Source organism: Equus caballus, chromosome 1, assembly GCF_041296265.1.
Source record: "Equus caballus isolate H_3958 breed thoroughbred chromosome 1, TB-T2T, whole genome shotgun sequence".
NCBI classification, from domain to species: Eukaryota; Metazoa; Chordata; class Mammalia; order Perissodactyla; family Equidae; genus Equus; species Equus caballus.
The window spans coordinates 194556019-194581016 of record NC_091684.1 but is presented as its reverse complement, the minus strand read 5'-3'; the positions used below and the strand labels follow the sequence as shown (position 1 = coordinate 194581016).

The 24998-nt window shown below is 36.5% G+C and overlaps 1 long non-coding RNA gene across 1 annotated transcript in view; it reads left to right on the top strand.

The window, feature by feature from the left end:
* Positions 1-24998, top strand: part of LOC138925234 (uncharacterized) — a 51250-nt gene that overhangs the window by 6070 nt on the left and 20182 nt on the right. Inside the window, exon 3 of the long non-coding RNA XR_011441183.1 lies at positions 7988-8084. This is a non-coding gene — a long non-coding RNA (uncharacterized lncRNA). The remainder of the gene's footprint in view (positions 1-7987; positions 8085-24998) is intronic.

The following is a 24998-nucleotide window of genomic DNA, read 5'->3' as shown; positions in this document are numbered from 1 at the left end:
GTTAGCTCGGGGCTAATCTTCCTCAAAAAAAAATAAAATAAGTAAAATAAAGCCTATTTTATATATACATATACATGTATCAAAAGAGGCAGCTGCAACTATTGCCTCAAGAGGGATGAATCTCACAAACATATTTACTGTACAATTGCATTGGTATAAAGTTCAAAAACAGGCAAATCTAAATTATGGGTTTAGAATAAACATTTATTGTCTCCCACATGTGAGGTGTTATGGCTTTAAAACTGAATAAACTATAGTGTTAAAAATTAGGATAGTGTTTTCCTTTGGGGAGAAGAGGGGGTGGTAACTGCAGGGGGCACTAGACAAGTTTTCAAGTTGCTAATAATGTAATATATCTTGATCTGAATTGTGGCTACAGGGATGCCTTAACTTTGGGGTAACTTATTGAGTTTATTACTTGTGGACTTTTCTACACGTAGATCAACAAGTAAACACTTGTTAAGCAACTAATGTGTGTACGTACGCTTGTGTTGGACACTGCTTTCTCTCTTCTTTTCATATTTTGGTTAATGTCATCCTGACTGGAAAAATAAACTGGTTTGCTTAGGAAGTCACCATTGCTTGTCAGATTGTGCAGTCGGCAGGGTAGAGATGGGAACAAAAGAAAACTTTTAACTGCAGTTTTAAAATGTTTATAATATGATTATTTTATACTTAGGAATAAAATAACACTATGATTATAACTAATTGATTTTTAGGGCAGTCCTGACATTTACTAGAAATACTTTATTGGCTACTAGCCTAAATTATAAATAGCAAAATGTAACAAAACTGCATTTCCTTTAAAAATATTCTAACGTAGACTTTCTCCGAAATCTTAACTAACCTTTCTTCTTCACAACTTAATCTGAACCTGCAAGTTTTCAAAAATATTTATTGTATAAATTCATCAGTATGAAACAAGTGTAATAACATCTCCAAGGTTAACTTAAATCCTGTTTTTAAGATCATCAAAATTACACTGACCTAAGCCATTCAAGATCTGACCAAAAAGTGACAGGTCACATTTTCTCAGGGTATGTTGAAAATCTTCTCATGGTACGTGGAACTGCTACATTTGGTCTGCAAACTGTGACACTGACTCAGACAGGTAGCAGAGCAGAACTGATGCCATGTGTCTCAAACTACAAAGAGTCTCAGCATGTGGCCTAGAGGTTATATTATGCTGCTGATGAAAGAGTCAGCATTTACTGTGTGAATTCAGTTTCATAATATAAAAGGATTAGCTGTGCATGTCCCCTTTTACTCAGCACTGTTTGCTCATTCCTTTCTATAACATCACTGTTTTGTTGGTGTTTTCAACATTCTTACTGCTTCCCTTCCTATTCCATTGATGGGCTGCATTTTAGATATTTGTTGTATTTGTTTGTGTGTGCACACTCCTAACATAACATATTTTCTCTGAATCAGATTAGTCACTTTAGCATGGGCTTCGTTTTTTAGGTAATTTGCTATTCTCAATTTTTTTCTGGAGTTATGATATATTCTTGAATATTAATACACCAAAAAGATTGAAGTAAGAGACTTTCTGTTTTGAGATATAGCATTCTTTTGTTTCTTCTTTCACACCATGATTATACTATTCTTCGCACATGTATTAAACTTGAATCACTCATGTTTTAAACAGTAGTTGCAATACCAGGCACTGGAGATAAAAATGCTATAAGGCAGAAGACATGGTTGTCAAATAGAGAAAGATCAACACAAATATTCGCACAGTAGGTTTAGCAAAGTGTAACAGGTGATGAAATAGGTACATTAATGGGCTGTAGTGGTGGCAAAAGGAAGATGAGCATATTTCTACCAGGTACAAGGATGGAGGAAGATTTCAAATAAAGGTTAAAACTTGAAAGCAGAATAGGTATTCACCAGCTGAAAGGTGGGACATGATACATGGCCATACAGAGCAGCTTGAACAAAAATCAAGATCTGAAGTAGTCTTGCTGTGTGTGGCAATTCCCAGTGGCAGGAACAGAGATTATGACTCTGAATTGGAGAAAGGGGTGTAAGGAGCAGGTGGGAGGTGTCACTCGGTAGATACAAGATTGAAGAAGTAGGAAGGACACAGATTATAAAAGATGTATGTTATATTAAGATGTTTTACCTCTTGCTATAGGGAATTACAAGGCATTGAAACATCTTAAGCAGGGTAATAATACAACCAGCTGTCTCTGGCAGCAATGCAGAGGGAACACTGGATTAGAACGGAGTTCTAATGAAACAATCCAGATGAAAAATCTGAACTTAAACAAAGCTGTGTAGATGAAAAGAAGAAGATGGAAATTAGAGATGTCAAGGAAATAGAAAATGTAGGATTTAGTGACTAATGGAGATAGGGGTAGGATTCCTGGGAGAAGAAATCTAACAAAGGACCCAAGAGTTTTTATTGTTTTTCTTTAGCTTGAGTGCTTGAATGGTATTTGCATCTTGGAGATAGAAAATGAGGAGGTTGCAGTTAGAGAGAAAGACAATGACTTTTTCAAAATATGGAACAAGAGATACCATTTGCATGGCCAGGTGAACTGCTCCAGTAGGCAACAGAAACAACTCTCCACAGTTTGGGAAATAGAGGGCTAATTTACTAAAGAAGGAAGTTGCTGAGAGTGTCAAATGTTGCAGGAAAGTCAAATAAGATGGGACACCCAAAAACATACAGAGATTTAGCACTTAGTAACTTTGCTTGAGCCAGAAACCTGACTGCACTGACTTGAGAATGAATCAAAGATGATACAACGATGATACAAAGATGATATAAGGACAGGAGATGTATTTTGAGATCTTGCCTCTAAAGGGAAGGAATCTAAAGCATATCTAGAAACAGAGAAAGGGTTGATTGAGAGTTTTGTTTTTATTTTTAAATTTGCTTTTATTTTAATAGAACAAAAGGAATATATTTTAGTCTAGAAGAAAGAAAGCAGGATGGTAGAAATATTGAAAATAAAGTAAGAATGATAAAAATTGGTCTGCTGAGACTCAGAAGATTTTGAAGGGAATCAGATCGAACATCAAGGCTGTGGGGTAACGTGTCTCTCTGAGATTGCAGGAAAGGACGTGAGGACACGTGCAGTTATTAGTACTTTAAAGAAGCACCAGGAGCTTGTACCAGCTAGCCTTAAAGTTCTTGGATTATACATGACTTTTATTCAGTTTATTTTATGCTGGTTTTATTGTATGCAACATTTTGCTTGTGAGAGGCAGTCTATACATTTTTAAAATTTGATAGTTGTCACAGAAAAATATTTGTTTTGTAATAATGCACTCTAATGTGTATTCAAGATTTTTCCACAGTTAGCATTTGAGAAAGTTAAATTTTAGGTATATTCTTCAAAGCATCTTTGATTTATGTGTCACATTTATCAAGTCACTTGCTCAAGACAAAAAGCAAGTTGTACTGGAGTAAAAGTAAAGGTACATATTTTTTTTTTCTTGTTTGTCACCAGTTTGTTCTGGAATGGCAAATTACTAAATAATTTTTGGATACATATAGATAAAGTCATAGAGAAAATCAAGTGACATCATCAATCAATCCGGAAGAATTATTAAACCCTCCATAGAATTAGCATGGAAAAGAGATTCAGGATTCAAAAAAATTCTTGGGGTATTTGGTCCTTCTAGAAGAGAGCACCCTCCTATCATAGTGTGCCCACCTCCTCCAGCCCTTCTGTGCTGGAGTCAGCCAGGCCCACTCATCCACCAGACACCAGGGGCACAGGAACGAGGACCGACGATAGTTTCAGGGCCCCACCAAAATGCTTAATGTCTTTTAAACCAGAAGAAAAAACTGAACTTTTAGGTCAAAGAAAATGTTTTATTAGATAATACTGATTTATTTGTCTTTATACCAATGCAGTTGTAAAGCATAATTTTTAACACTTCTTTATGGAGGAAAGGCCTATACAGGCAAAAGGGCTCATGGCTCTTGAAAGTCATAATGTGGCCCTGGAGTCAGAGAATAGTGTCCTATTCTTTTTGGGTTTGGGTCCCCCAAACAGGAGTTATGTGGCAACCTGCTAGAATCATAGAGAGGTTTCTACCTGAAGGACAGGTGATCGTTCCTACTCTAGCAGATGCCTCTGGTTCGCTCTGTCACTTCCCCTCAGTCCGTGTTAGCTGCAGCTCTGGTGGACAGTTTCATGCCATATCACACTTGCATTGACACGTGTTTCACCTCGGGAACATGCCACACTTCATGTCTCTCTTCTTTCTGACTCAGCTTTCTCAAGCTGTGGGCACCTGTTCAGCCCAAGTATATTCATAGCCTAGAAGTGCAGAAATATGAGGAGGTGTTGAATAATCTGTATTCTCTCACTGGTTGGAGTATTCTACAAATGTCAATTAGATTCAGTTGGTAATAGAATCGTTCAAATCTATATACTAACTGATTTGCCAATGACTTGCTCTGTCAATTGCTGAGAGGAGCATTGAAATCTTCAACTGCAGTTTTGAATTCATCCATCTCCGTTTTTAAATGCTATCAGATTTTATGCACGTATTTCACATTCTGAAGTGCCAGGGCTGGGGAAAATCCCCTTTCTTCCCTTCTTGTGTTCTTATGCCTGAACTAGTAATAAAATTGACCCAAGATGAGATTAACAAGCGAAAAATCCAGTTTAATATGTACGTATTGGAGATCATAAAGAAATGATGCTCGCTCGGAGAGTGAACAAAACAAGCAGTATATCTATCTTTTACAAAAGGAAACAATAAATTTGTGGAGAATTGACAGGAGAAGAGATTTAGGTTTGGGGTATGTAAATGGTGAGGAATTTAAGCAGAGTTTAAACTTGAGGTAGTGAATTAGCAAGCTGTGTTTATGCAGGCTTCTCAGCCAAGAATCCCCTAGCTCTGGCAATAAGGATGCAGAGAGGGCACCACTCACATGGGAGATTCCTTTCCTGCTTTTAGGGGAACAGAGATGGGAGGGTCAAAATGCTCATTTTGCTCCTCAAGTAACTTTAATTCAAATCAATCAATATAACTATTGTGGGATGCTTTGGGGTGACTGCCCTGGGCCCCAACAGAAGTCTTCTTTGACTAATATCAATATATCCACTCCTTTTTTCCTTTGAATATGTATCTTTTCCACCCTTTTACTTTTAACTTTCCTGTATCTTTGTATTTAAAATTGGCTCCTTCTAGGTGGAGCACAGTTGGGTCTTTTTTGACCTCAGAGGACATTTGGTGATACCTGAAGACATTTTTAGTTTCACAATTCAAGGGTATCACTAGCTTCTAACAGGTAGAGGCAAGCCAGAGATGCTGGTAAACATCTGTGAAAGATGATATGAGTGAAGCCACATTAAATAGAGCCAGAGCAGTCATTTCAGAGGAATTGCTTTGAATGTCTTGTTTTCTTTATCTTCCAAAATGGACTTAGCCATTAACATTCCAAGAAGTCAGTAAGGACAAGAATATCCTATTTGTAAAGACTAATGAAATTGGACTTTGCTCATGACCGAATCACTAATTAATCAATGAAGCACAAGTCTAGCCTTTCGCCTGACGTCTGAATGTCAAGCTAATCTATGAAGCACAAACCCTGCCTCACCTCTTCTAACACCAGTGAGCTCTTCTGTAATACAAGTTACCTCATCTTCCTCCCTTTTCCCATAAATACACTGAACCCCACTCCTGTAATCGGGACGCTATGTGGGTTTCTACCTGAATCTGTGCTCCCAGAATTGCACTCCTCTGATCCCAAATAAACACTTTGCCTCTAAACTAGTTTCTGTTTTTGTAGGTTGACACATCCTATAGTGTACAGCACAGCCTCCAACAACAAAGAATTATCTAGCCCCAAATATTAATAGTGCCAAAGTTGAAAATGCTCCTATAATGTATACAAAATACAATTCAGCTCATCACAGTCTCCCTTCATATATAGTTGAAGAACCTCGTAATATCATGCTTCCATTTCCCGCTCCCACTCTTTGTGTTATTGTCATATATTCTAATTCTATGCTTGTTATAAATGCCATCATATGTTATTATTATTCTTGCTTTAAACAGTCCATTAACTTTTAAAGTTATTTTATCTCTGCTTCTGAGGTACACTTAGTAAAAATATGTAGTTGCAGTCTAAAGATAAATTAATTGTCTCCGAAGCCAGGTTTAAAAAATTGAAGCCTGACCAGTCGTCTGATTTGCAGTGTTTTTACTCATTGGTAACCAGCAAACAACCACACTGGTGATCTGCACCAATCATTAGTTTAGCCAAATAACTAGATCTTCCATCCTGTAATCCATGTATTTCATCTTTGAAATATGACTTGACTTTGTCTACATTTCTCTCTATGAATGCAAAGTTGCTAGCTATGCATCTTTTACACTGTGGCATTTTCCTTGAAATCCTAAGTGTTCCACTAAGTTAAATATTGAGGCATTTTAGTATTTTACCTTGTGCTTCTGATTTTAAAAGATTAATTTTTTCAAAGTTAAAAATGAAATTATACTTTTATTATTTGGTATATTCATTTTTACTGCTTCAGGGCTTTTATGTTAATACTTTTGCTCATTTTAGTTTATTACTAAATACGTTTCTTTTATTGGGTTCATATTTTGAAGTATGAGAAAATTTAACATTTAGAGGAGAAAAAGTGGCCATTTGCTTGGAATTAGCAGAAAATGTGAAGTCTTAGAATTTAAAAATTTTGAAGCCTAGTCCCTTTACGAAAAGGTAAACATTCGAAATAGTAGGATAACGCTGTCAGGACTCCAGAGCGTAGTCCCTTGCAAAATATAAAAAAAGACCCTATAATTTCCCTTCACATAGAAACTGAATCTTCTTGCGCCCTTTTGTCTGTCTTGGTCTCTGCATTATAATTCCAGCAAGGTGATCTTGCTAAGACTGTTGGCAATGGCTTACGTCTTTACGTCACAGCCTCCCTCCCGGATGACTGCGAGAGTGAGCAGTTAGAAACCAACGCTCGGGATGATTATCCTTAGCGTATTCAATCATCTTTGTGTTAAAAAATATACTTTCCTCGGTTCCAATTCCCTTTGCCTTTATACGTTTTCTTCCTTCTTCTAGTCTCTGACCCAAAAACCAGAAAGTAAAAATTTTCTAAAGGTCCAGAATAACTATTTGTTCAGACCAAAAACTCTTTTCCTTCAACTGACCATGAATGGTTTAAAGCTTAGAATTCCAACTTAATCTTCCTCCAACCGATTACATTTATTCACTTAAAATCTTAAATTACTTTATTAATTTTAGTAACTTAAAGTAGACTTTTACATTTTTTAGCTTTCCCTTTACAACTATTTGAACAAAATCACATTTCCATTCTTCTCCTTCTATTTCTCACTTAATTTTCTCTTGACACAATATTATAGTTCCTTCAAACATATCTGATATGCTGTAGTATGTCCGTATTTCCCACTGCTAACATTATTTCAGTGAACAATTCATCTCCATCAATAAACTTAGAGACAATGATAATGTTTATAGAAGCAATAGGGTTTGTTTTCTCACTTGCTACATTAATTAGACTCATTACCAAAGATAACATAAACAAATATTAAAAATCACATAGAATCTTCTAAAGTTTTGTACAAAATGACTTATTTAACTATAGGGGAATTGAACAAGATCTTCTCACAAAGGCTACACCTGCCATCACAGTATAATCTACGTCTGGAAATGATAGTACTGCCCCACAAGGTGCCTGCTTCCAGAGTTATATTGAAGATTAAGTAGTTTTGTAAGAGTTAGGATGATTTGTTTATAAGAAACAGAAAACTGACCTCAAATTGTCTTAAAGAATAAAGAGAATCAATTGGTTTGGATAACTGGAAACCATGTAGGTTCATTATATACAGAGTAAGTTCCCCAAGAAGTTCACCAGAAGTTAAACTTTTCCTAATGTCAGAGTCTTTCTGATTCCAAACTTCCCCAATGTTTGGAAGCAAAGCACAGAACACTCTCCAATCCCACTGACACTATCTTAACATAGCTTTTTTCTGAAAGGGTGAAGATATCTTCTGTGTTATGGCCTTCGAATGAGAAGATCCCAAGAATCCATTCCCCTGCTGGTGACAATCTCCCCTCTTCCTCCCGTCAAATGGTAATTTTTAAAAGTTAAAAGCATGACTCTCATACAAATAGATTTTATAAAACAATCATGTGTTAAAGATTTACTTTAATTAATGAAGGTAAAGCAGAAAGGTGCAGGGGAGGAAGACATTTCCTCCACCCTCTCTGGGTTTGTCTGGCCGGAGAATGAATTAAATTCACATGAGACAGAATAGCAGGAGAAAATTAAATAAAGCTTTATGAGGACCCTGACCCGGGGCCTTTCTTCCCGAAGGAAGAAAGGGCATCAAAGAAGTGGGGTGCACAGAGTGGTTATATACCCCCAAACAGGGTGTTTCACATAGGATTGAAATGTCCCTCCCACAATAGTCACAAGATTGCCGTGTTAGCACAGAGCTTGATGGACAGAGCAGGTAGCGGGTCTGCTCCTCGGAGGGTGTAGCAGGAGGCAAGTCTATTGTCTCAAGCTGGGTGGTCACAGGTGAGCGCAGCAATCAGTTCCTAGCCTAAGGAAAGATGCTTAATCCTTAAGGAAATGCCAATGTTGGGAGGAGGAGGGAAGTTGCACCTTTATCTCAAGGGCCTTCGTTCTTGCTATAGTAAATGTTTTAAAGCAGATATACAATGTGTGCTCAATGGCCACAGTCAGGCCCTTTTGGAAAAAAGCAAAGTCAGGCCAAATTAGGTTTACACCAAATGGCTTCCTCACATACTCCAATATATCCTATTGCTTGCCATTTCTATTTGTCAATGTATACATGGGAGAGGTTCAGGCAAGCTGAGCAACTCACCAAAATGGCTGAAACCACCACAGCTGAAATATCATATCCAGCTGAAGACAAGGAGGATGTTGGGGGTCGGGGGAGTCAGTTACAGGAGGTCACCAGACAAGCACAATAAACAAATGCAGATTTAAGTCCCTGCCTTCCCCATTGATTAAGAGTTTCTAGAGATAAGGTCAAAGAGACATATCTTTGGATGGCTAATTCCAGGCCCCAACAAAGGTAAAGTTAATTCAAAGAAATTGAGGCCAGATATTTATAGTAAATAAAAGACACAATGTGGAGAACAATCAAAGACAGCTAAAGAAAATCTAGGTGCTTTTGGTATATATAGTGATATTGAGTACAGCTATATTCCAAGAGCTCACCAGGAAAACAGAAGCGATCTTACAAGATGTGGGTAGAGGTTTTAACAGAACACTTATTTGTCTTATCTATCCTTACAATCTTTTCTCCAACTGATCTAATTCTTCCCACAAAGTGTTCTGTTGGGTGATAGTGAGGAAAGAGAAGACTGAGGAAAGGCATTCTATAAAATCTTTGCGAAATCACTTTCCTTTAAGGTATGCATGCATACCCATAACATGAGATATGTCATTTGACCAATAAAATATCCCAAAGTATTTTTTCTAAGAATCTCAAGCTTATTTTAATGTATACACTGAACCTTAGGTCCACATCAACTATGGAAGGCTCATTCACATATTAAACAAATTATTTGTTTTGTTTTTCATTTAGGTTAATTTAAATATTGTAAAATGTACAGATCTTAAGTATATAGTTGTATGAGTTTGACAAATGTCTAAACTCATATAACCAATACTCCAATAGAGATACAGGACATTTCTATCACTTCAGAAATTTCAGTCCCCTCTCCAATCAAACTCTGCCCCTCAAGGCAACCAATAATCTGATTTCTATCACCTTAGATTAATTTTCCCTATTATTGAATTTTATATAAATGAAATCACTCTTCATTCCACATTTTGAAAATTCATCCATTTTGTCATATGTCAGCAGTTCATTAATTTTTATTGCTACATATTATTCTGTTGAATGCAACTACCACAATTTATCTATCCCTGTGTTGATGGATATTTGGGTTACTTCGAGTATTGAGCTATTATAAGTAACGCTGATGTAAGTAGTCATGTACAATTTTTCTATGTCATACGTTTTCATTATTCTTGGGTAAATACGAGGGAGTGGAATAATTAGGTTGTAGCTTAGTCATTTGGTTCATTTTATACGAAATTACCAGGCCACTTCCAAAATGGTTGGCCTATTTTACATTCCTACCAGCAACATGTGGGAATTACATTTGCTCCACATCCTTGCCAACATTTTGTATTGTCAGTATTTTCAATTTTAGTCAACAAATGAGTGTTTAGCAATATCTCATTATACTTCCTATTTGCATTTCCCTGTTAACTTTTTCATGTGATTATTAAGCATTTGAAAATTTTATTTTAAAAAGGTCTGTTCAAATATTGTCTTTTTATGGGATTGTTTGCATTATTATTACTGATTTGTAGCATTTCTTTATATATTCTGGATGTGAGTCCCTTGTCAGATACATGCTTATAAATATTTTCTCCCAGTCTGTGATTGATCTATTCATTTTATTAATGATATGCATTGCTGAATTCTTAGGGCCATAGAATATCCTTATGAGAAAATTAGAGACACTTAGGAATTTCTTAAAGAATGAATATATCTGCATATTCCAAGCCCAGTGAAGTAGAAAAATTAGTTTAGTCATGGGCTGTCTACAAATAAAAGAATGAGAGCAGGCCTGGAAGGCAGTATGTAAAGGCTTTGGGGAAGATGTGCAGGTGGATGTGAGAAAGGAGGACCACAGATGAGAGGTGCCTCAACCTGAGCTTCAAGGTGAGGAGGGGAAGGTAATAATGTAGGGGCAGGAACAAGATGTTCCAATGTGTTTGTTGCGGGGGTTGGGGAGTAGGGGGACAGTTCCCACATAAGACCAAGCAATTCTCGGCACCAGCTGTGTGTACAAGAATTCAACTCAATTCTGACACTGCCCTCCTTGGAGATAGCATCAGATTCCACAGCTTAAGGGCTCAATCCTACAAGTCTGCGCCCCACCCCCACCTTCAGCAGCCCGCTGCAAGCCCAGGTTGTTTCCAACTAACTGGCTATAAATCAAAGGTTCCCAAGACCTCCTCCTTCAGTTGGATTAATTCGTTAGAGTGCCTCACAGAACTCAGAGAAACATTTTCCTTACCAGATTACTGGTTCATTATAAAAGGATGTAGCTCAGGAGTAGCCAGATGGAAGAGATGCAAAGGGTGAGGTACGTGGGAAGGGGCATAGAGCTTCCATGTGGCTCCAGGTGCAGTGCCTTCCCTGCACCTCCATGTGTTCACCAACCCAGGAATTCCTTGAACCCATCCTTTCGCATTTTTAGGAAGGCTTCATTACATAGGCATGAGTGATGAAATCCTTGGCCATTGGCTGCTTCAACGTCCAGCCCCTCTCCCCTCCCTGGAGTTTGTGTGTGTTGTGGGAGTACTCAAAGTTCTAAGCCTCTAATCCCACGGTTTAGTCCCCTGGACACCAGCCCCCATCCTTACTAACCTGAGGGCTTTCCAAAGGTTACCTCCTTAACGTAACAAGACACCTTTACGACTCTTTTCTCAGGAAATTCCAAGGATTTTAGGAGCTCTGTGCCAGAAACAGGGTGGAAGACCAAATATATATTTCTTATGATAAATCACCATATCACAGGAACAATAACAGTTTTCAAATGGGAAGCAGTGGCTGGCTTGCACAATGCAACCATCCGCTTCTGGGACCACAGGGGATTGTTTCGACCTGTGGTTGGGCAGAGGTTGGACAGGAGGAAGTAAGGTGAAAGGAGAAAACCTGAGGGACAAAGCGTCCTCTTGGGATCCGTCCCTCATCAATAAAAGTGCTATTCTGCACGTCACTTTTCCGAGGTAGCTGTTGAGTTAAATATAAACACAAGGTAATGTTTTGCCTGTAGGAACATTCCTAAGCAATTTCTTCTTACCCAAAACTAACCTTCTTTCCGTATTTCAATAAAGAACGTTCTTTCATAATGTAAAGGTCTGTTTTGAAACCTTGGCTGTCTTCATGCTATCTGTACAGCAATATTGCTTTTCATCGTGAGAGGTGTAACTAAACCATGTGCTTAAAGCACTAACCCACTCAGTGAAATACAGTGTCTTTATATGAGATGCTTTCTTTTCAAAGTCACTGTGACCTTTTTGCTCTCGGTCCATTGAAATGCACTCTGAAAAGGATAGAAGGAGGTGGTTTATCTTTCACCACATTTAGGTTAAAGTCTGAATCTTATAACTATTATCCAAACATACGGTGTTTGTCTCTTTTTTTATAAGCTACAATTTTTTGATCACCAATTGTGTGCCAGATACTTCTGAAGGAAGGTACTTTTAATATAGTATCTCATTCATGTCTCACACCATCTTTACAAGTTAAAATCCGGAGAAGTTAGATAATTTCCTCTGTGGTACAGAGCTGCACACTAAAACTCAGAGAATTGAAGTAAAGTCTCCAAATGCAGAGTCTGACTAAACAGCTAATGACAATTAAATGCAATGCATTATCTTGGATCACATCCCAGGTCAAAGGAGATAATAATTCTGTGAAGGACATTATTAGAATGATCCAATATGTTGAAAGTTCAGTTTATACGGACAGTTACATTTCCTGAGTCTGTACTGTGGTACAGAGAGTATCATTGTTCTTGGAAAATGAATTCCAAAATTATTTACAAGGGACTTGATGTCAAAACTTACATTCAGATGGTTCAGAAAATAATAATATTAATTATATATATACAGGCATGGATGTATATGTATATACCACACACACTCTCAAATGTTGGCAATCAGTGAATTAATGAATAGTCATGAAGAGTACATAGGAATCATTTGTATTATTCTGGTAAATCTTCTGTAATTTTGAAATTATTTCAAATTTAAAACAAAAACAATTTTTTAAAGATATCAGTAAAAAGTATTGCAATACATTTATTTTTAGTGTTTGAAAGGCTGTGTTCATCGCTGATTGTGGCCTAATGTATGAGCAAGGTTTGTAATATCACCTTTCTATTCAAAGTAATGGAAACACTTTTCACTGCAAATAATATTTCTAATCAAATCATTTACAATTTTTGCTGTTTTAAATATTTTCTGACACAATATTCAAATGTTCTGCAACTGATATCCATTTTGTAATCATCTTAATAGAGGAAGCCGCTAGATTTTAGAAGTGTTCACTAATACCTTGTATGCATATGAAATAGATTCAGTGCCTATAGCTGTACTCTTGTTCTCAAATTACCATGAAGGATATGCTACTAACTACAGATCAAGGAAATATTTCTTTTATAGTTCCTTTTCTCCCTAAGGTTATATTTTCTCACTTAAAAGGGAAATATGTAAAATTGCTGATGTTTTGAAGCAATATTCACATAAAATCACTTTTGCAAATAATGTAAGAGTTATCATAGAGCTAGTGAGGGAAAATTTTGTCCTGAAAAATATAATCACGAAGAAAACTTTCTAGAGGATGACGGTTCTCCTGTCTAACGAATGGCCTTAATTTCAACTTCCAAATGCCAACCGAAGGATAGCAATGCTTATTTTGCTTTTGCTTTAATGCCAGCAGTAATCGAACATATGCAGGAGTTCATAAATATTTAAAATATTCTGAGTTTTACTACAGCTTTTCATATGTCAGAGGATAAGTATTTTAATTCTGTTAGTTCAGAGTCCAAATTGATTACAGCATATTTTAACATTAAAAAAATCATATGAAGTCTCATATGTAAATAAGACATTAATTAAACATGATTATTTCGTGCTTTATTGTTGCTGTGACCATTCACAGATTTGTTGAGTGGCAGTGGTATTGTTTGTATGTAAAGGACTTAACAGTCATCAGCCACCTATACTAGTTAGTTTACTTTACCTACTTTAAAAATATGGGAAAATGTGTTCACAATCAATATTTTTTAAACCCAAAGGTACATACAACTAACCAGCTTACACTGCCTTTATCACTCTCCTAAGGGAATACCTCTGAGGAAAAATAGTTACACCTTTTCAACTCCCCAGCTTTACTGTTACTTTGTGGACAATAACCAGCTCTATGGGGTGAGAAGACTTATGTGTGATGTGTGTACAGCCGTATACCCTACCAATTGTGTGACTTTAGTCCAGTTACTTCATTTCTCGTATTTTCTGTTTCCTAATAAATATGATAGGAGTGTTTTCCATATTGTCTGGTGTTAATGAGGATTAAATGAGATAAAGTATAAGAAACACTGAATACAATGTCTGGCAAGTGATAAGTACTCAAAGCATGGTTCTGAGTAGTGTTCTTGTCATTTTCCTTCCTCTCAGGTGACGTGCGCAGTTGTGCACATGGTCTGAGATTAGGGACATTAACCTCCATCGTTCCTTTGGCTTTAATCTTCTCCTTCCCTGTGTTTCTTTCAACTCTTGCCCAGTTACCTGAGGAAATGACCTATCTTCATGTGTGTCCCGCTCTTTATTCCAGTTTTTACTTTTTAAAAATAACACGAATTATTGCTACTAAATACTGATGCTGTCAACATACCAGTTTATTGGAAAATAAATTCATAAGCTTTTAAACACTATGGCAGCAATATCTTACTAAACTAAGGCACTATAGACTTTTCCTGCCATAGACTTGTAGAGCTAATACGTAAGAAATAGAAATTCCAACTCAAAATGCCCTTAACAATAAAAGGAATTTTTGGTCCAAGAAAAAAAAGTAAAATAAGATAAAATAAAATCCATACTTCGGACAAGAGTGAACCCAGATTAACAAGTCCACTAAGGACCCCGTGTTTCCTATGTCTCTACTCTGCCTTCTCTATCAGCAGCTTCATTTTAAAGCTTGCTCCGCTTATGGTCACAGGATGACTGGCCACATCAACCAGTTACTTGCTTCTTGGACAGCAGAGGGCAGATAAGTCTCTCCCTACCTCATGCTTCTCAAATTTAATGTGTACGTGAATCACCTGGTTGGGGATCTTGTTACACTGAAAATTCAGGTTCATTAGGTCTTCAAGTTCAAAATCCTGCATTTCTAACAAGGTCCCAGATGAGGTCAAAGCTGCTAGTGTGTGGACCACACTTTGAGTAGCAAGGCCCCAAACCAGTGGTTCTCAGAGTGTGGTCTTCCAACCAGCAGAGTAATGAAAATTCTTGGGGGGTGACCTATGACCACAGAAATTCTGAGGGTGAGGCCCAGAAATCTGTATTTTAACAAGTCTCCCAGATGATCCTGATGCACACTAAGTTTGAAAACCACTGACCTAAACCATACACAAAAGACCTGGTTTACTGTGATGGAAACCCAGGTGATTGCCAAGGGCTGATTAGCTTCAGCCTGATAGACTGAGTCACCATTCCTGAGCCAATCATTGGGGCAATGAGAAGGGAATAAATCTAATTAGTCTTTGAAAATAGGACTGTTCTTGTAGCTGGAGGTGAGATTTATCCCATCTAAACTTCAAGATGGCAACACAGTGAGACAAAGGAGGAATGGTGGCTGTGGGGAAAAATGACAGTTTCCATTGGGTTCCATTATAAACTGAGTCCCAGGGAAATTGACCTAAGAGTCAAAATAATTCAACAAGTGTTTACTAAACCCCTACCTTCCTGTATATGAAGCATTAAACTAGGTACTCTGAGGCATAAAAGGCAAGATGCAATCTAAATGAGGAAGTGTGAAGCAAGGAATGCTCATCGACCTCGTACCTATTTGTGTCAAAATAAGCGACACCAAGAAACAAAAGTACGTACTGTAGATTTCTAGAAGAGCAAAAAAATGAAAACTTACAGACCTTGAGAAAGTGGAGCCTGAGCTGGAACTGGATGCACTCATAGAAACTAGACGCCAAGGAGGGAAGAGACAGACATTCACTCCAGGTTGAGTGAACTGCAAGGACTTGAATATAAAGATTCAGAAGATAAAGGAAAAACCAACTAGTGCTGCTCAACTAGATTGTTTGGGGAATTCAAATAGGTTAGACTTAAATGGGCCAAAGTATGGAAATCCATCAATGTTAGGTTTTGAAGTCTAAATCAGCCCTGTGAGGTAGATATTAGTAAACACATTTCAAACTTGAGTAACGAAAAGATAAATTAATTTGTCAAGTTCACACGGTCAGAAAATGGCAAGTTGGAGTGTAATGTGGAGAAGCTGAAGTTAGGGGAGAACTGGGAGCTCAGGCAGGAGTGCAGACATGCATTGAGGAAGGAGGGCCTGGTCCAGGGTGGGGGCAGTGAGACTCACACAGCAATGGAGGCGGGTGGGTAACTAATGGGAACATGGTTTTAAGCTGGAAATATTACCAAGGGAGAACAGAAGCAAATTGGTGCCAAATTAGAGGGCAAGAAGTAAGTTACAGGAAGAATCTTGAACTCCAAGTAAGAGTGATTATAGGAATATTAGAAATATACATGGTAGAAAGAGGTCAGATTGGGAATTAAAAATGTGAGTTTGTATATTTTGAAGTGATGGAGGGACACTGAAGTGAAACATAAGAGAGTAGAACGTAGAGATTCTGAGTACGGGCTTTACTGTCAGATACAGGAGATGAAACTCTGGCTCTGTCCATAAGACCTAAGGGGTCTTGACCAGTCTCCATGAGGCTTGACTTTCTTATTTACAAATAAGGATAATGATAATAATACCTAACTAACGTTGTTATTTTGAGAATAGAACAAAATAATGAATGTAAAGTACTTGGAAATATTCCTTGCACATAACACAGGCTCAGTAAATATCAATCACTCTTATATTTGTTATTATTAATAAATGTCTAGATGACAGTGGCAGATTCATACCCATAACATGAAAATTAAAACCATGTAATGAATAAAGACTATAAGGAAGAAGTTTAAACATGAACAGAGCAAAAATTATGACAGGCAACAACCCACATTGTAAACATAGATAAAACCAGAATGAAAACACTCACCCCTCTGAAGCTAACTCTAATTTTAATCAAAAAAGACTACTGACATATAGGAACAGAGCCACGGCCAGCCCTGTAGGAAATGCTAACATCTATCGAGTACTTATTATGTACCGAGCATTGACATGTATTATCTCATTTATCTAACAGCCCATCCTATTATTCTCCCCATTCTATAAATGGGGACGTTGAGGTGTGGACTATTTTATAAGCTGCTCAAAGTCCCACAGCTTATATGTGATAGAGCAAACATTTGTCCACAGACAATCTGATGCTAGAACCCAGACCAGACGCTCAGACACTAGACTTACACCCTGTCATCAACACTGCACATAAAGAAATAGGAAAAAATACAGCTGAGTGAGCCTGGGCAGGTCTCTTTAACACCCTGTCAAAAGATAAAAGCAGAGCAGTCTGAATGAGGTGATTTATACAGTCTTACTCTAAGTATGTGTTACACATCTTAAAACTTTAAACTCACCCCAACTTGATTGTAAAGGGAAGGTAATTTAAAGTTTGTGTACTTTACTCAACAATTTTGAGGTGCTCTATTTTCTTCTTCAAGGAAACCATGACTTAGTAAACATTTATTATGGGGAAGCAAAGTTTTAGTCGACAGAAAACCTGAGAGACCCTACAGGCACAACCGAAATATAATTCTGTTGAAATCTGTAAATAATAACCCACAAATGAAGACTCTAGAGTTTTATAATAATATTTTATCTGTGTAAAATGCCTTTTCTTGAAATATCTCAGTGGACTTTATTATGAATCGTAATTATAATCAAGCTTCAGAACATCCCTCTGAGTTAGTCGGTAATTTTCTTTTTTTTACCATTAGAGATAGGAGCAGGAATATTAATTTGTTCAAGGTCATTCAAGGAGTTAGAGGCCGAAGTAGGAATGGAATAAGAAGTTTCTAACTCAAGTTATCTGAGAAATACCATCTTGGGTTTACAAAACCTTTCGCAAAGAACATTAAAGCGTCAGAAGAAATCATAATTGAAAACAGAAGTATACCACAGGCAGGTCAAAGTGAGCAACTTTGAAAGTTTTAATTTGGGAAGCTTAGGAATATTCCTACCTCTATGCTCTCCACATGCACCCCCGCTGCTCCCTGATTCAAAATAATAAAGAAATTAAGAGAAAACACAAATCCTAAATTGACTTTCTTCTGAATTTCATGTTTTTAACTGAAATAGTGATAGCAAGAAAAGTTTTCTGTCCATAACCAGGAGAGAAATAGTATAGGAGGTATGTATTCTACACAGAGTTCTGGAAGTAAATATATAAACTAGCAAGCATTTGTTTTCCAATTTGGAATGGTATAATCATTGAAGTTTAAAACAAAATAAAATTAAAAACTTTAGTTGCAGAAAGCAAAAGATTCCTATGGAGTGCTCACATCAATATCTAAAAAACAACTTTAATTTGGTTTCATAATTTAAGTAAAATAAAAGCCAAGAGTTTCTTGCATCCAGGAAATAGACACCCTTCTGTAAATGTAGGGTACCTTCTCCGCTGTATACTCAATCTAAACTACTTAGCCCTATCTTTCATAGGTCTTTCAGTGGACATATAAAACGGACTAGAGGGGTGAAAATTTACTGATGAGAAAAAGTTGAATTGAATAAACTTCCATTTTTCTCTAACATTATGCTTTGACTTTACTCATTATGTCTTTAAAATACACATAGGGATGTGGTGCAAATAGTTCTTTTACTAAAGCCTCACCAAATTAAAGAATGAAAACATAATTTTATCACATTTGTGCATCTAAAAACAACATAAAATTCAGAACAAAATTTTTAAGATTAATGCATTGCATCCATTTGATTGAATTTATAAAGTTATCCTTTAATACGTTTCACATAATATTACCAATACATTAGTGATATAATGGAGTATAGAGATAATTTTTTCTCCAATTTTCTCAAAAGGTCAGATTTGTCGAATTTCCTAGAGTTAGTTGGGGTAGGATTAGGACGAACTCCAAGGTTATGACTTTCTTCACTATAAATAATAAGCTGCTTCTTTTTCTTTCTGCATAGATGCTTTCAAGAAACATCAGATGTATCATCAAATCACCAGTTAGATTTTTTTTCCCAAATGATATCCCAATTTTGTGCTTTTGCCTCATTTTAACTGATGAAATGAGTGTCAGATAATGCAAGTTCGTAAGAGTGGAGGAGATTCCTGAGAATGTGTGATTGCTACCACAGTACAATGCCCTGAAAAAGATGCAAAAGAATGATTCATAAGAATTCTCTGAATAAAGCCACTTTTTTCAACATAAAATCTTTTCAATCCCAGTCAATTTGCAATCAGTTCAATTTCTCCAGATACTCTTTGAAGGACAAGAAGTCAAATCATTTTGTAGTTCTCTGCAAAGCTCATTTTCACCCACATGGTACAGCTTATACTTAATCATTCTATTAACAAAATGCTAGTCATCCAACATTCAAAACCATGCAGTGGTGCCAAAAAGAAAATGTGTTTTAATCCACCAGTAAACAGAATAATCTTAGGTAACACCCACTGAGCAATTTAGACGTGAGAGTGACCTTACCAAGTTTTCCATGTTACTTGTTGGGGGTGGGGGTTAGTGGTTAGGAACACTGAGAGTGGAGTCTGTTTCATTGTAGTAAAGTCGATCCTATCATGCTTAGATTAAAAACATTCCATGTCCAAATAAATCTTTAATTATAATCCAAATTACCTGGGAAGATTCTCTAGCTCCTCAGATATACTTGCTGTTTTTCACTTTTTCTAACTCTGTGCTTCATGATTAGTTCTTGAAACAATACTAAAGTTTGATCAGTGTGGTAGGCAGAATTCTCAGAGGGTCCCCAGGATTACAGTTACAGCCCTGTGGTATACTGTGCTGTAAGACCCAGCCCCTTGAGTGTGGGTGAGCCTGCGGATAGGACGCCACTCCTGGGGTTAGGTTACGCCATACGGCAAAGGTTAAGGGGTTTTGCAGAGGTGACTAAGGTCCTTAATCAGTTGCCTTTAATCTAATCAAAGGAGAGATTATCCTGAGTGAGACTGACTTAATCAGGTGAGACCTTTAAAGAGGCTAGAAGCAGTGAAAGGATTACACAAGCCCAAGTAATTCAGTGCAGCAAAGATGTGCTCCTTCTAGCCTTGAAGAAGCAAACAGCCAAACCAGGAACTGCCAGTAGAGATGGCCGCCGGGCAAGGCACTGATGATGGCCCCTAAAAACTGAGTGGCTTCTGGCCAATGGTAAGAAAGAAAACTGTTACCTTAGTCCTGTAATCACAGGAAACTGAATTATGCCAACCAGTAAGTTCAGAAGGGGTCTTTAAACCTCAGATGAGACTGTAGCCCAGCCAGTACCTTGATCTCAGCCTGGTGAGATCCTGAGCAGAGAAGCGAGCTATCTCATTCCCAGACTCCTGGCCCACAGAAGCTGTGAGAAAATAAATTTGTGTCATCGTAACCCACTAAGTTGTATAATTTGTTACTTGACAGTAGAAACTAATAGGACCAGTAATCTAATTTTCAACACAGTTCTAAAACATTTAGCTTGGTTTGGGACCTGGGTACACCTCCATTCTCATCTGCTGAGTAAATTCTTAGGGAAATACTAGTTTAGTTGTAGTGCAGATGACTGAGGCTGCTATATTGAGGAAATTTTATAAAATTAGGTTACGTCTCCATCTAAGACTGTACACTTAACAAGAAACAATAACGTACTAATTTTTATCCTGAAATTTAAATAGGTAATTTAAAAATTTTAATGCTATGTGTCTTGCTAGATACTCTTGTAGGGAGAAAAAGGAATAGAACCAAACCTAAATGACTTGATAATCTGACCAAGAAGAAACAATTAACTTAAAATTTAGCAAGTGGCTTTGCATACAAATATTAAATGATAACCATTCTCCACACTCATTGGCATCCCAATTTTTCTTGCTCTCCTCCACTGGGAGACCAGAGAAGGCAAGCACTTGCCTCTTAGCTCAGGGTAGCCATGTAACAGAATTCTATCCATCAAAATTCAAGCGGAAGTCAGCTGGTGCCACTCTCTCTCAACTTATTCCTTTCTGGAGTGTAGATTTCATACTTGGGAAGGTGGAAACCATCTTGCAGCCATGAGGGAAAGGCCAAGACATTTCACAAAGATGTCAAGCATCTACCTTTACCCTCATTTTAGGTGGAGAAAAACACTATTTGTTTAGGCTGATATTGGTTGAGTTTTCCATTACTTGTGGCCAAAGTTTTCAGTACTGCCAAATCACAATTCGAAAAGGCCCAAGAGTCTCACAATCTGTGCATACTTTAAGTTGTCACAAGTAGAAAGGAGGACAGAAGGGGGACACTCAGATCCATTCTCTCCCTCATCTCTGCATCTATTCATGCTAAACATTCAGGCCTCATTTACATTATTGTGTTCTCTAAGCTTAAAAAAGAATGGAAGACATCACAGGGGAAAACTCAATTAATTTGATTACATAAAATATAACACAATTTTTTTAATTAAAATGAGAAGAAGCTTCAGCAATAGCTATTGAAAGCACTTCTCTGTTTACTGAATTGAGGTTTCTGTGCGTACCCTTCATTCTTTCAAAAATAGGATTTGAGATGCCTTACAGAAATATGTACATTATTACAACAAGCAATAATTAGTAAACTTAAAAGGCCAAAATTAATGGAATAGATGATAAAAGTACCATTAGAAGAAAAATACCATAATATTCTATGTAATAACTAATGACAGTCTATACGTTCAACTCTTAGCTTCTTAAAGAAATAAGAATAAAACAAGCCTCAATATTCATATCTAATACACCAACCATTCAGAAGCTGCATAAGTTTTGTTTCTGAGATCTGGGAGAAATTTCTCTCAGTTTCAGAAGCAATACATTATGATGCTTATATATCATGGTAGACAGCACCCATTCATTAAAAGCAACAGCTTATTCTTAACAGCTAGTTCTCTCAAGGCACTTTGAAAGGACAGTTCAGCAAATGGTTTCTGCATACAAAGACCTCATTAAATCAATAAAGAAAATTTTAAAACCTTAGAAAGAGTAATGGCCAAAGAATATGAATCTTTAATTTTTATATTGAGAATAATAGATGGTATATATATAGAAAAAGCTTAACCACTCTAATAATCAAAGATATGTAAGTTAATACAAAAACCTGCTTTTGCTGTTACTACAGGTTTTAAAAATAATAATAAAAACCTGCATTGACTATTGAACAACTTAAAAAAGATCCATTGACTATCTGTTGCAGAGCAAATTGTTCATTCTTTGGAGGAATAAGTTGCCGTCTGTGCTTAGGAGCCTTAAAAGTGTTCACACCCTTTGACCCAGAAATTCACTTGAGGAAAACTATTGTAAGAAATGAAAGCCAAATTTTGAGAAGACTCTTTTTTGTAGTACTGTTTACAACAGCAAAAGCTTAGAAGTGCCTTAAAAGCCTAATATAATATTCGTTCACTCTTAAAACGTTTGTTAAAAAGTTTGAAATTACTTAGTAAATACCAGGACTCTTTAGAGAAAAACAACTCTGATATGTACTTAGAGTTGCATTATGTTTACGACTATTTTAAGATATATGCATATAAATATACATATTTTAACAAATATGCAAAATATAACTTTAAATAAAATAATATGGACATATTTAACATGGACAGGATTATAAATATATAATTATAAATAACTTTTAAATTAGTGCTATGGTTAAAAAGCGGATTTTGGAAACAAGCCATATGTATAGCATGTAATAAATCATCAACCGGTAATGTCGTCACTGTTGTTTTATGTTGCTTATTGGAAAAAAAACCAGAAAGGAAATTAAGCAAAAATGTAGGTCATTATTATATTTGGTTAATAGGCATGTAGATAGTTTTTTACCTTCTACCTACCTTCAAGTTAAAATTTTCCACAAAAAGAAAATATTAATTCGAAGGAAAAATTAAACTTCACTTAAGGTGAAATATACAATACTAAAAATTCATCATTTTTCTATCCCTTCTCCAATCAAAATCATAGTGACTTAGGTTGTTCTTTATGGTCTAGAATTTTAACAACTTGTTGTACACCGAGAAGGCCAGCTCAGTTTAACCCATGATGAAGAGTGCATGCATTAAAACTGGTTCCATTTGCAGGTTTAAAAGTCCTCGTCTCCCATCCACAAATGAACCCAACAGAGCACACTTTCTCTGGAATTAGTCACCTCACTATGTACATGGAAATAAAAACCTACTGTTATATGACTACGGAAATTTAGGGAGAACATCAAATTATCAAAGTCCTATTTAATTATAAATTTGAGCAGTGGTTATTGATTAGAAGTCCAAAGTGCCCAATCAAAGAGTTTTGATCACAAAGTAATATGACTACAGCATGAATACAAACTCAGATGTAATTCTAAGTCACAGCTGGGTGCGAGGCGAAGAAAGCTGGCAATGACGGTCACAGTAAAGCCATACTGAGCATCAAATCAAAGCTGTGGTCAAAGCAGTTATGCTAACCTAAAAAATAAAATGCCAATTAAATGTATGGTTATATCTAGAATGTGAGGTAAATGTCAGGAAAGTAGAATTCTAGGCAATCTTAACCACAAATGCGAATACAATGGATAAAAAAACAATAAAACTTAGTTTTGTTGAGGCAAAGCTTTTGAGGGTTATTCAGTTTTAACTAGGGACATGTTTGAGAAGCAATTATCTGTTTGTGATGTCGTGAGAACATTTATTGTAATTATAAAATTAATATCAATCACTGGAAATAATTTTGGCATTTATAAAATTAAATGAGATTAAGACATTCAAATAACCATCAGTCTTGTATACAATATTTTTGTCTCAAACCTGACATTCTCACCTGGCCTCCTCTCTTACTTCTGCAAGGGTCTCCAATTCCCTTGAGATTTAGTGAGAGTCATTTAAAGAGAATGTGGGTCAACACACCTAATATTCAAAACTACAAATGATGTCAATGTGGAAGTCACTGAATGTCGAATCTAGAAGTTTAACCCCATCATCTTACATGAGACCCTGAGGTTAAGGGAATGTACAATGATATAATGATTAAGATGACAGAGTGAGTTAGTAGCAGAGTGAAAGGGAGACTAGTTCCTCTGAGGTCCAGTACAGTTTGTTCTTTGCACAGAACGATACAGATAAAGGTGTACGCACGACCCAAAACAGGAGCTCATTTCAGCCTCTCCTTTATTAAAACAAGCACAGAAAAAACAAACTCCCTTGACTCCAGTTGCTCCAACTGACCCAAGCAACCGCCTATTCTCATTGATTCTGTCTCCTACTCACTATTTTCTCCTCAGCTCACTCTGAAATTGCTCTTTTCAAGGTCATTAACAACTTCTGTTTTTCCGAATCACGATCAATAAAGAATGCCCTTTTACTGCCTTTCCCAGTCGTCCAGGACACAGCGGACTCCTCTCTCCTTCAGACACTTTCTTCTGTTGGCTCTGTGGATGCACATTCTTCTGACTTTTTCTGTCTAACAGAACTTTTTCTTTTAATCTAGTGAATGAATGAATTAACAAATAAATAAACAAACTAACTTCAAGCAGAGAAAGAAAGAAATCTATTTCAGGAAAGGACTGGTTTTGAACTGTTTTGAAGCATAGGTAGAACTTTTATAGGCAGTTGGGAGATAGTAGAGAATTCCATCTGGAGAAATTTTTTTATATTCCAGATCAGAGAATAGAGAGATTAGTAAGGATTCATTAAACTTTCGAATTCATGTTTGTTAATTAAGTTGAAATTTTTTTCAAGGAAAATATCAACAATATTCTACTTCATTTCTGAGAACAGAAAGAACTAAAATAGTTCAAAGATAGCACAAATGCGCTCTTAACCTTCTTTAATGTCAAGGAGAAATGCAAATTTAAATGCATTTCAGTCAATTTTTACTTTCCCCCAAATGAGACTCTAAATAGCTTAGAAATGCTAAATTGTTCCAAATAGTTAAAATGATAATTATCATTTCATTATCTTATAAAATGAAAAGCAAGAGATACCATACACATATCTACAATTACTAGGAGGGAGAGGTGAAGACAATGTTACCTACAAATGTCTAAATTAAAAATAAACATCATGAATTTCTGATTCTCGGTTGACTCACA